Source organism: Rhincodon typus, chromosome 6 (assembly GCF_021869965.1).
Source record: "Rhincodon typus isolate 14 chromosome 6, sRhiTyp1.1, whole genome shotgun sequence".
In the NCBI taxonomy this organism is placed as follows: domain Eukaryota; kingdom Metazoa; phylum Chordata; class Chondrichthyes; order Orectolobiformes; family Rhincodontidae; genus Rhincodon; species Rhincodon typus.
Window position 1 is genome coordinate 82,930,378 of NC_063337.1, and position 11,171 is coordinate 82,941,548.

The window sequence follows — 11,171 nt, forward strand, 5'->3', positions numbered from 1 at the left end:
AATGCATAACCTCACACTTTCCCCTCATTGTATTCCAACTGCACGTCACTGACTGGCCATATCAACCTGGGATTCTTTTTATGGCTTCAATTCTGCAAGACCAACCTGTTCCATCAGCTTGGAAACGGTTCTGTTGCCAACCACAGCTCGATCACACCTCTGTCTGGTGTAGTGATCTGGGCAGGTTGGATTCTACCTGTTCAGGGTGTGGGGGTGGGCGGTGGTTAGGTCGGATTTTGCTGAGGATCCTGGTATTGGGTACTAATCAAAGCATGGCCTGGTCAGGTCAAATTCTGGTTGATGGTGGGGTGAGGTGACTCTGAATTAGTTAAATGGCTTGGGGTGTGTCGTGATTTTAATAGTATCTACCAGATGGAATATGGGCTTCTGCTCGCGGACTTGCAATCCAAAACGGTAGTTGCTTAACTCTGATTCGAAGTAACTGCAGTAGATTTAAATGACTGACTTGCCTTTTCTTAGAAAATTTTGTGATGAATGTGGTTAAATTGTACCCTGAACCTTTCTCTTGCTGTCTTTGTGGTATAATTAGTGCCATTATAATGGTTTAAATGTTATGGTGCTCAAATCAGGCATATGCACGTGCAGGATGCATAAAGGAATTGAATGGGAATGATTGATCACAGACTACCATGCTTATTTTCCATAACTAAACAATGACTTGTATTTATACAGCACTTTCAATGTAACAAGTTGTTACAAGGCATTTCACAGAAGCATTATAAATCAAAGTATGATATTGAGCTGCACAAATAGATATTCGGGCAGATAAATTGAAAGCTTGATCAATAGATAGGGTTTAAAGTGATCTTAACGTAGGAAACGGAGCTACAGATGTGTAGGGAGGGACTTTCAGAGCTCAGGGGCTGTACGATTGAAGGCACAGTCACCAATGGTGGAGTGATTATGATTGGAAATACTCAAGAGGCTAGATTTAGAGGGGTGCAGATATTGCAGTAGATTGTGGGGCTGGAGAAAATTAGGGAGTGGGGGGGGTGGGGGAGACTTGGAACAAGGATGAGAATTTTAAAAATCAGGTAGTTGTACGATTGCGTGCCAAATGTAGATCAGTGAGCACCAGGGTTCTAAAAGAAGTCAACTTGCTGTAAATTAATACATGGGCACAGTTTTGAATGTAGGCAACTCCTCCAGAAACCCTGAAAGATAAGGACTCCGCCAAGAATATTACCAAATAACTGGTAGCTGCCTTTGACCAGGCATATTTAACAGAGCAATCTGTCACAGAACATTACTGAAATTAACCCTCATTTGAAGATTTGATTAATCAATGTTTTCTCTTCAGTAGAAGCTGACAAAACACCTACTAACCCCAGTAATGTGATAGCCCGGATGCCAACAGGATATATATTATCTCTATGCCAATCTACCTTTCCTTCAAAGCTGCCAGATGTTTTCCTTCGGCCTTTCCCTATCTTGTTCATAGGGAGAGGACACAGTGGCCCTCAGCTATGTCATTCGTAAAAAAATGTCACTTTCCAGACATATACCAAGCTCAAGCTCATGGTCACCCCTCGATTCCTCCACCACGCTCAAATTGTCAGATGCTCAAATGATGTCCATTACTAGGCAGGCAGAAACTCTCACACCTCATATTGGAGCCACGCACAAAACAGTCTTCAGTCTGGGTACAAACTATGTCTGCAGATGACCATCAAAGGCTGCATCAGACAGTTCACAATCTTGCTGTCATATTTGACTGAGATGAGCTCTCAATCCCACACATCTAAGTGATAGAGGGCTGTTAATTCATGCTGCGATTAACTCGAGGCTGGATTACTCCAATGCACTTCAGGACAACTGCCCACAGTCTATCCTCCGTGATTTTGAAGTTATCCAAATCTTCACTGCTTGTTCTTGCAGCAAGTCTCATTCCCATCCCACCCTGCTCTAGGTCAAGCCGCATCTTGTTTTTAAAATTTTCATCCCATTTTCAAATTCTTTGAAGACCTCAGTCCTCCCTATCTCTGTTACTCTGTCACATCACTCCTTCCAAGATATTTGCACTGCTCCAATTCTGGCCTTCAGCATTCTTGATTTTAATTAGTCCATCTTTGGTCCTGTGCCTAAGCTCTAGACATTTTATAAAATGTCTCTGTCCCTCTCTCGTCCTTTAAAACAATACTTAAAGCCCAATTCTTTGACCAAATGTTTGGTCATCTGCTAGAATATCTCCATACATTCATGTGGTGGCATGGTGGCTAAGTGGTTAGCACCATTGCCTCACAGCGCCAGGGACCTGGGTTCGATTCCACCCTCGGGTCACTGTCTGTGTGGAGTTTGCACATTCTCCCCGTGTCTGCGTGGGTTTCCTCCGGGTGCTCCGGTTTCCTCCCACAGTCCAAAGATGTGCAGGCTAGGTGGATTGGCCGTGCTAAATTGCCCGTACTGTTCAGGGATGTGTGGGTTATAGGGGGATGGGGATGGGTCTGGGTGGGACCCTCCGAGGGTCAGTGTGGACTTGTTGGGCCGAAGGGCCTGTTTCCACACTGTAGGGATTCTATGATTCTATGAACTTTGGGATTACAGAGTAATTCTGTTCATTTGTAAGTTGTTGGAACGTTTGTCTCAACTCAAAAATAATCTATGACACCCCTTTCTTCACTGCATTTCCCAAGTATTACCACAGATGTAAATGTAATCCATTTCAATTATTAAGAAATCCTGTATTTTATCAAGCGTAAACTCTTCAGGCTGGTAATTGAGGGCCGGAGGGGGATTTTATATAGAGGGCCAATCAAAAATAAGTCACAACATTTGTTTACGAATGATTTGAGAGATTTGGCTCCATCTTTAATATCACATGACAAATACATTCATGTCCAGTCTTGGTAATGTAATTTAGTTTTCTGTTAGTTGTCAGTTGAAAGGCTTTGGTACAACCCTTCTGAATGTATTTAAACAACATAGCACTTGGCATCGAACCAATGCCATGGCAAATTACACTAGGAATTTGAACATAACTGAGTAGTTTGTACTTTCTCAAGACATTTTGAGCAACAACTCAAGATGTTACAGATCCAGTACAGAACAATCATCAAGTTATTTTCTAGTTATCTATCAAATGTGTGTGATTTCACCCGCAAGCTGCAATGCTCAGTAATCAAAATTCAACATGCAATAGAGACGGTTAACAGGGATTGCCAGGCTGTTAATCGCCTCAGTTTGGTTCACGGAAGTTGCAGTGGTTTTAAAATTGTTCCAAAAAGGTTAAATATAAGGCTGTTGTGGGGCAACAGGACTGTCTGTGCCTCTAAACTAAGAGGCTCAGATTTAAGCCCCACCTGCTCCAGGGGTGTGCAATAACATCTCTGAATAGGTTGATTAGAAAATATCTAAAAAGGTTAAATAAAGCTATGATCAAAGTAAAATACTGCAGATGCTGTGCGTCTGAAACAAAGAATCCACTAGGAGCATTCAGGCAGCATTTGTCATGAAGCAAAAAGTGACACCAAGTTTGTGCAGGTGACCTGCTCAAAGAGGTTTACTGAGTATCTTGCAGCAGTATTTGTGAGGTACAGGATCAGGGGTGAAGCAAGGATACTTCAGAGTTGAGGCTTTAGGTAACTCATGGTGTGGCCATAAATGACGGTGTGATTAAAATCAAAAAGCGAGAAATCAGAAGAATGCTGAGTTCTCAGAGTTGTGGGGCTGGAACAAATTAGAGAAATAGTCAGGGAACTGAACATGAAGGCATCTGGAAATCAGATGGGAATTCAAAAAAAATTCAAGACATTTGAATGTCTTGAAGCCAGAGTAGCTCAATATGCAGAGGGGCAATGGGTGAATGGTATTTGGCGAGAGTTAGAACACTGTGAATGGCCTGAAGTTTAGAGTTAGAATGAGGGAAGACAGCCAGGAGCCCACTTGATTGTTACAGAGCTTGTCCAAAACTCTTGGTTCTTAAAAATCTCTTTCACCCATCACCCGCACCCAGTGATCTACGCCGGCTCTTGGCGACCGATTATCACTTTTAAAAAAAATTCTTCACCTTTGTGGTCAAATCACTCAATGGCCTCATTCCCTCCTAATCTACATAACCTCCAACATTCCCCACAAAAAAAAAATTCCACACTCCAACATTGGCCTCTTGCGCATCCCTGACTTCCATCACTTTACCACAGGCAGCAGTGCATTTAGCTGCATGGGCCCCCATTCTCAGAGATTCCTCCACCCCCACTCAACTAATCCTTTCCAACATTCTGCCTCTCTCTCCATTTTTAAGCTTCAACTTAAAGCTCCTCTCTTTGGCCAAGCTTCTGGTTAGTTGACCTAATATCACTCAAGAAAGCTTGTGGCAAATTTTGTCTGAGAACACTTTTGTGAAGGATTTTGGGAAGTTTAACTACATTTATTTAGCACTTATGATTCAAGCTTTGTTTTAACGAATGGACAAGAATTGATAGTAAAATACATACTACATTTCAGTGTAGCATTTCTAATAACTGAATAAAATACTTGCAATTATATAGCATCTTTCACAACAATCAGACCTTCCAAAGTACTTTACTACCAATGAAGTAAATCTGAAGTGTAGTCATTATTGCAATGTAGGATACAAGGCAACCAACTTGCTCACAGTAAACTCCCACCAACAGCAATGTGATAATAACCAAAGAATGGTCTGCTGTTGTATAAGGAATATATATTGGTCAGGCCAATGAGAAAGCTCTCCTGGCTCATCTTCAAAAATAGCGTCACAGGATCTTTTACATTCACCCGAGAGGATAGACAGACGTTGATTTAATGTCTCTTTCGAAATGATGGCAGCCTCAGAAGTGCAGCATCTTCTCGCAACTACATTGGAATGTTGACCCCTAGATTTGTGCACTCAGGTCCTGAAATGGGACTTGAACCCATAACATTATGACTCTGAGTTGGTGGCACACTCACCTCTACCACAGTTACCACCTAAATTGCAAGATATAGTGGGAAGGTGAAAATATTGCAGGTGCATATCTCAGTGGCTAAAGAATGTACTCATTGTCCATTGCAGTGATATTTCAGATTATATAAAACTGAAATCTTGGGTCAAATTGAGAGGTGACTTGCACCTGGAAGCAGCAATGTGCAATTAATGTGATAATAATATTGCAACAAAACTCAAATAATGTTGAATCTAATCAGTAAGATTCCTCTTCACACATGGCAGAGGCAATAGAGATACTATTCCCAATTTGTGAAAGGGTCTGAATCAGAGGACACGGATTCATGTTGATTGGCAAAATGGACCAACACTTCGTTAACGCATCAAGTCATTAGGATCTGGAATGCATTCCCTGAGAGTATAGCAAAAGCAGATTCGTTTCTGGCTGGCTAAAGGGAGAATTGGATAAGCACCTGAAAAGAAAGAAGTAATCCAGGGCCATGAGGTAAAGATTCACCGAATCACTCCACTGTTGTAGTGCAGAAGGAGGCTACTGAGCCCAGTGCCTGCACCACTCCTATTGTCTCGTGCCCATCTCCTGCCTTTCCCCATATCTCTGCACATCATTTCTATCCAAACTATCATCCAATGCCCTCTTGAAGCTGTCAATTGAACCTGCCTCCACCACATTTCAAGGCAATGCATTCGAGACCCTAACTACTCACTGTGTGAAAAAACGTTCTTTCAACACCTTTACTTTGCTTGCACTTGACTTGAAATCTATGCCGTCTCGTTCTTTTTTCTTTTGCAAGTGGGAACATCTTCTTCCATCTACTCTGCCTAGCCCACTCATGATTTTGAAAACATCTATCAAATCTCCTCTCAGCCTTCTTCTCTCCAAGGAGAATAGTCCCAAATATCTATCCTCATAACTGAAGTTTCTTACGTCTGGAGCCATTTTTATAAATGGCTTCTTCAATCTCTCCAATGCATTTGCACCTTTCCTATAACGTGCACCCAAAACTGTACCCAGTTTGCCAGCTGAGGTCCAACAAGTGGCTTGTACAAGCTTAATATCACTGACCTGCTCTTGTACTTTTGTGCCCAATTAAAGTATACAGCATTCACAGCTTTATTAACCGCTCTTCATCTGTCCTGCAGCCACCAATGATTTGTGCACATATACACAGAGGTCCCTCTGCTCCTGCATCACTTTTTGAATTGTCCCCCAACTGTATTTTCTCTTCCAAATGTTCTTCCTACCAAAATACAGTACTTTCCACTTCTGTGGAATTGAACCTCACTTGCCACTTATCCACCCACTCCACCCAACTTGTCAATGTGCTTTTGGAGTTCCACATCACGGTTTATAATTCTGCTAAGTTTAGTGTTGTCTGCTAACCAATCTGTGAGTCTATGTGCCTTGTCCAGACTTTCTGAATTAACAATGACCTTGCCTGGAATAAAATGCAAGTAGGTTGATAATCCTATCCCAAAACAATCACTAGGGTGCGTGGTAGCAGAACGGTTATGGTAAGAGTGTGATAATACAGTGAGGGTGGGTATGCAAAATTTTACAAGTTTCAGATTTTAAAAAGATTTGAACCAGTTTTATCATCGTACCTAGCTAAGACTCTGAATTTCATACTTCACCAAGTTAGGTTATTAGATGTAGATACAGAGATAATCAGGAATGATTAACAGGTTTTTTTTTGGTGTCTCCACCTTCACAACACTCCGAGATAAGTGTGCTCCTGTAATTCTGACCTCCTGTGAACCTCGATTTTAATAGCTCCATCACAATTAAGGCCACGCCTTTCAAGTGCTAAGGTGCTTACTCTGGTAACCTTTTCTCACACCTCTCCATGTCACTACCTCACATTTCTCTAAGATATTTGTTGATATCTACCTTTGACCTGGACTTTGGTCATCCGACTTAACAGCTCCTTTAAAAACCAAAAGAAGTCTTCTGAGGAAGGGTCACCGGACCCGAAACGTTAACTGTTTTCTCCTCCACAGATGCTGCCGGATCTGCTGAGTTTGTCCAGCAACTTTGTCTTTGTTAACAGCTCCTTTTGTGGTTTAGTTCATTCTTTAATAATGCTCCTGTGACAGTACCTTGCAACATTTCGTCACATTAAAAGGTGCTGTACAGATGCAAATTGTGGTAGGTGGAAGTCAGGAAAGGAGACACAAGGTTACAATGAAAAGAAAATGAATGATAAACTTGCCAAGACGTTGTTCACATCACACGTCCATTTATTACCTGTTTAGTTAAGTATAGATTGCATGAAATGGTGGGATTGAAAATGTGAGGCTCCTTAAAATATGCAGACATTTAATAAAATGCACAGAATTTAAAACAATCTTGGCAAGTTCTGGATGTGTCAAAGTGCCATCTTTTCATGTGAATGTAAGGGGTGTAGAACCAGACACACCTAAAACAGATATGCTAGTACAAGGCCCAGGCACATCAACAAGACTTAAAATGTTCAACTGCATAAATTAGAGACCTCCTAAACCTGTAATTTTCCCACACCTTTATAAACATCTGTGAAGTGAACTGAAGGTTTGGAAAACATTCTGCACACGACGCAACAAAATACAGGTAAAAAATTACACAGTGGTGACTCAAACCTGCAATTTTAAACTGAAGACAAAGCATCACATCCATGACTAAACAGCATTGTGTTCAAAGAAACAGGAGTGAAACACATTCATGCAAAGAGATGCTTTAACAGGATTTCTTTTTTTAAAAAAGAAAAAAGCTGCATTCCCCCCTCATTTATAATTAAATTGTATATCATACCAAAAAGCTATTTTAAACTCCATTTAACTTGATTATTAAAATAAATATCAGAACAGTAGTGAGTTTAATTCAGGACACTTGGTTACTTAATCAGTCAGTCAAAGCCTAAAGAGGTGAAAATATACATTACTATGAAAAACAGCAGTTTCACAGGGATTGAGATCAAGGGATTCAAACATCTTGGTTTTATAAACCAGCCTTAACAATATTAAATCAAAAATAAAAAATACCAAAGAAATCAATGGATGAAAAGCTAGCGGAGTTCAGAAATATCAAGGTGTATTCATAGGATGACAGTGTCAAACTGGCACATCACTCAACTATACTTCAGGTCAGGAAATCTGCCACCATATCTGGTGTGGCATCTACAACTTCAGTCCCATACTAATGTGATTGACTAATAACTACCTCTAGTGGTGATCCATGGTAAACCAGCTCATTGCATCACACCACGAGAAGGATTAAGAATAACACAGATAGTTCACATAGTTGTGACCTCAACAACTTTCTGGAACTCTGTGAAGTCACTGCAAACACAGTCAACATTGTAAAATTCTCCTTGTTAACTTCAGGGGATCAGCGTCTAAGTTAGGGGGGCTGTCGAGCGCATCTGCACAGTCATATGTACATGTACCACGAGCAGAACATTGGCTCAATGGTTATCACCGCTACTTCTCAGCACCAGGGACCCAGGTTCGATTCCACCCTCGGGCGACTGTCTGTGTGGAGTCTGCACATTCTCCCCGCGTCTGCGTGGATTTCCTCCAGGTGCTCCAATTTCCTCTCGCAGTCCAAAGACGTGCAGGTTAGGTGGACTGGCCATGCTAAATTGCCCCATAATGTCCATGGATGTGCAGGCTAGGAGGATTAGCCATAGGAAATGTAGGATTTTAGGGACAGGGGTCTGGGTCTGCATGGGATGCTCTTCGGAGGGTTGGTGTGGACTTTATGGTCCCAATGTTCTGCTTGCTCACTGTAGGGATTCTATAGTTTTCTCTATTCTAATTATACCCATTGCCCCAGACCATTCAAACATTGCTCCTGAATTTGTCCTGTTCCGCTAGCCCAACCACAGGTGGCAGCAGAGTGCGATACTGTCTGAAGGGAGCAGTCTTGAGTGCCATCGGTACAAAGAGTCCGTGAGGTCTTCCAACTCCAGGTTAACAAGCGGCAAGGAAACCTGTTGATTATCATCATCTACTTCCGTTCAGCACCCCGTACTCCACATCAAACATCACTATCTCATTCACCGTGTGTGAGCTTTGCTGACAATATTGGCCTTTGTCTATTTGTAACAATCCTAGAGAAGGTAGTGATGAGCAGGCTATAGGAGTAGGGACATCTACATGGGCTCACAGTGGAAAGCAGGAAAGGCAAAACTGAAGAGCTATCACCAACAGTGACTGGGTAACATCACAGTGAAAAAAGGTTCAGTCCAAATTCCGTTTCTAGCTTTCAAAACCATTCTGGAATATTGTGACATAATTATTTACATTACCTTAGGAATGCACAAACATGGAAATGCGAAACTAAGATAAATTTGTACTGGGAAATTGGTGTTTGATCGCACGACACATGGTCATAGCACATCACCACAGCCCACCAAGGATTATATTGGAATTGAATCGGTAACTTTACATCTGCTGCTTATTATTAAATGATATAGCACTTCTTCAATAATTAAAAGCTGCATATGAAGACAGTAGGAAATGTGAATCTGAATTCAAGTTGCCCAATTGAAAACCCTCATAGTTAACCTTTTTGGAAGGGACTGGTTTCTAACTTGGGGCCTCATCCTTTAGAGTTAGCATCAGACATTAATGTCGAGCGGAGGTGTCTCCACTTTCCAGTGATGCTGTCTGGGAAATCCCTCAGGATTACTTTCATTTTGCTGCGGCAGCAACATCTCCAGCTAAGTATTCCTGCCAGAAATGGATAGCCTTGAGGAATTTTCTCGATGATCTGTGTGGTCAGGCTTGAGATCTCACATTGCAAGTACCCAACCCTGCCTCACTTTCTGGGCAGAATCTTCTGGTCCCAGAGGCCTGCAGGCCTTGAGGTGGAACAGCAACTTAATGGCATGGGGTGATAGCACTGTGATGAGTGAATGGATCTTGGCTAACAAGAAAATTAAAACTGCATTAGATCAAAGCAAGAGGCTTATAAGAATGCCAGAAAAATTGGTCAGCCCAAGGATAGGGAGCAATTTAGAATCCAGCAATAGATGACCAAGAAATGAATAAACAAAGGGAAAAGATAATACAAGTGCAAGCTAGCAAGAAACATAAAGACAGACCGTAAAACCTTCTTCAGGCATGTAAAAAGGATAATAAAATTAACGAGGCAAAAATGTGTCCATTACAGACAGAGGTGGGAAGAATTTAAGAGAGAACAGGAAAAGACATGGATGAAGATACACAAAATATTGCAGAAATATAGGGATTCAAAGGGCTTGTGAAAGTGAGGAACTGAGAGAAATACATTCTAATAAAGAAGTAGTATTCAAAAAATTAACTGGATTAAAGGTCGATAAATCTCAGGGCTAGTTGAATTACAGACAAGAAGTGTTGAAGGAGGTGGCTGTGCTGGATGTAATGGATGAGTCAGTGTTTATGTTTAAAAATTCTATGGATTCTGGGATGGCTCCTGCAAAATAGAAAGTAGCAAATGTAACTCCAATATTTAAGAAGGTAATGAAAGAGAAAATGGAGAACTAACAACTTGTTTGCTTGATGTCAGCACTAGGGAAATATTCAAATCTATTATAAAGGATGCTACTTGAGGATGTTGCTTGTAACATGGACAATGATGATTCAGTGGATGTAGGGCATGTGCCTTCTCAACAGGCTTTTGATAGAAAGGTCTCACACAGGCAGTTAGTAAACAAAATTAGAGCCAGATCTGGGGGGTAATATTCATCTTTAGATTGAGAACTGGTTAATAGCTTAACAAAAAAGTGGGAATGAGCATCTCATGACCAGGACGATAGATTGTTGTCAGTGAGGCATTGCAAGGATCAGTAGTGAAGCCACAGTTGTTCCCAACCTGTGTCAATAATTTGGATGTTGCGACCAAATGTAATATTTCCAAATTTTCTGATGACACAAACTAGATGAGAATACAACTTGGATGGAGGTTGCAAGGTGGCTTCAAGTAGAGTTAGACAGGCTAAGTAAAATGGACAAGTCAATGGCAGATGGAATATAATATGAATAAGTGCAGAGTTACTCACTGTGGCAGAAAACCACCACAAAAACACACTATTTCTTAAATGCTGAGAAGTTAGGGAGTATCAATGTCCAAATGACTTGTGTGTTCTTGTTGAAGAGTCATCAAAAGTTAGATGCAGGTGCAGCAAGCAATTAGAAAAGCCAACAGTATGTTCACCTTCATCAGAAGGAAATGCAAGTTCTGGTGTAAAGATGGTGCAGGGCTGGATGAACACAGCAGGCCAAGCAG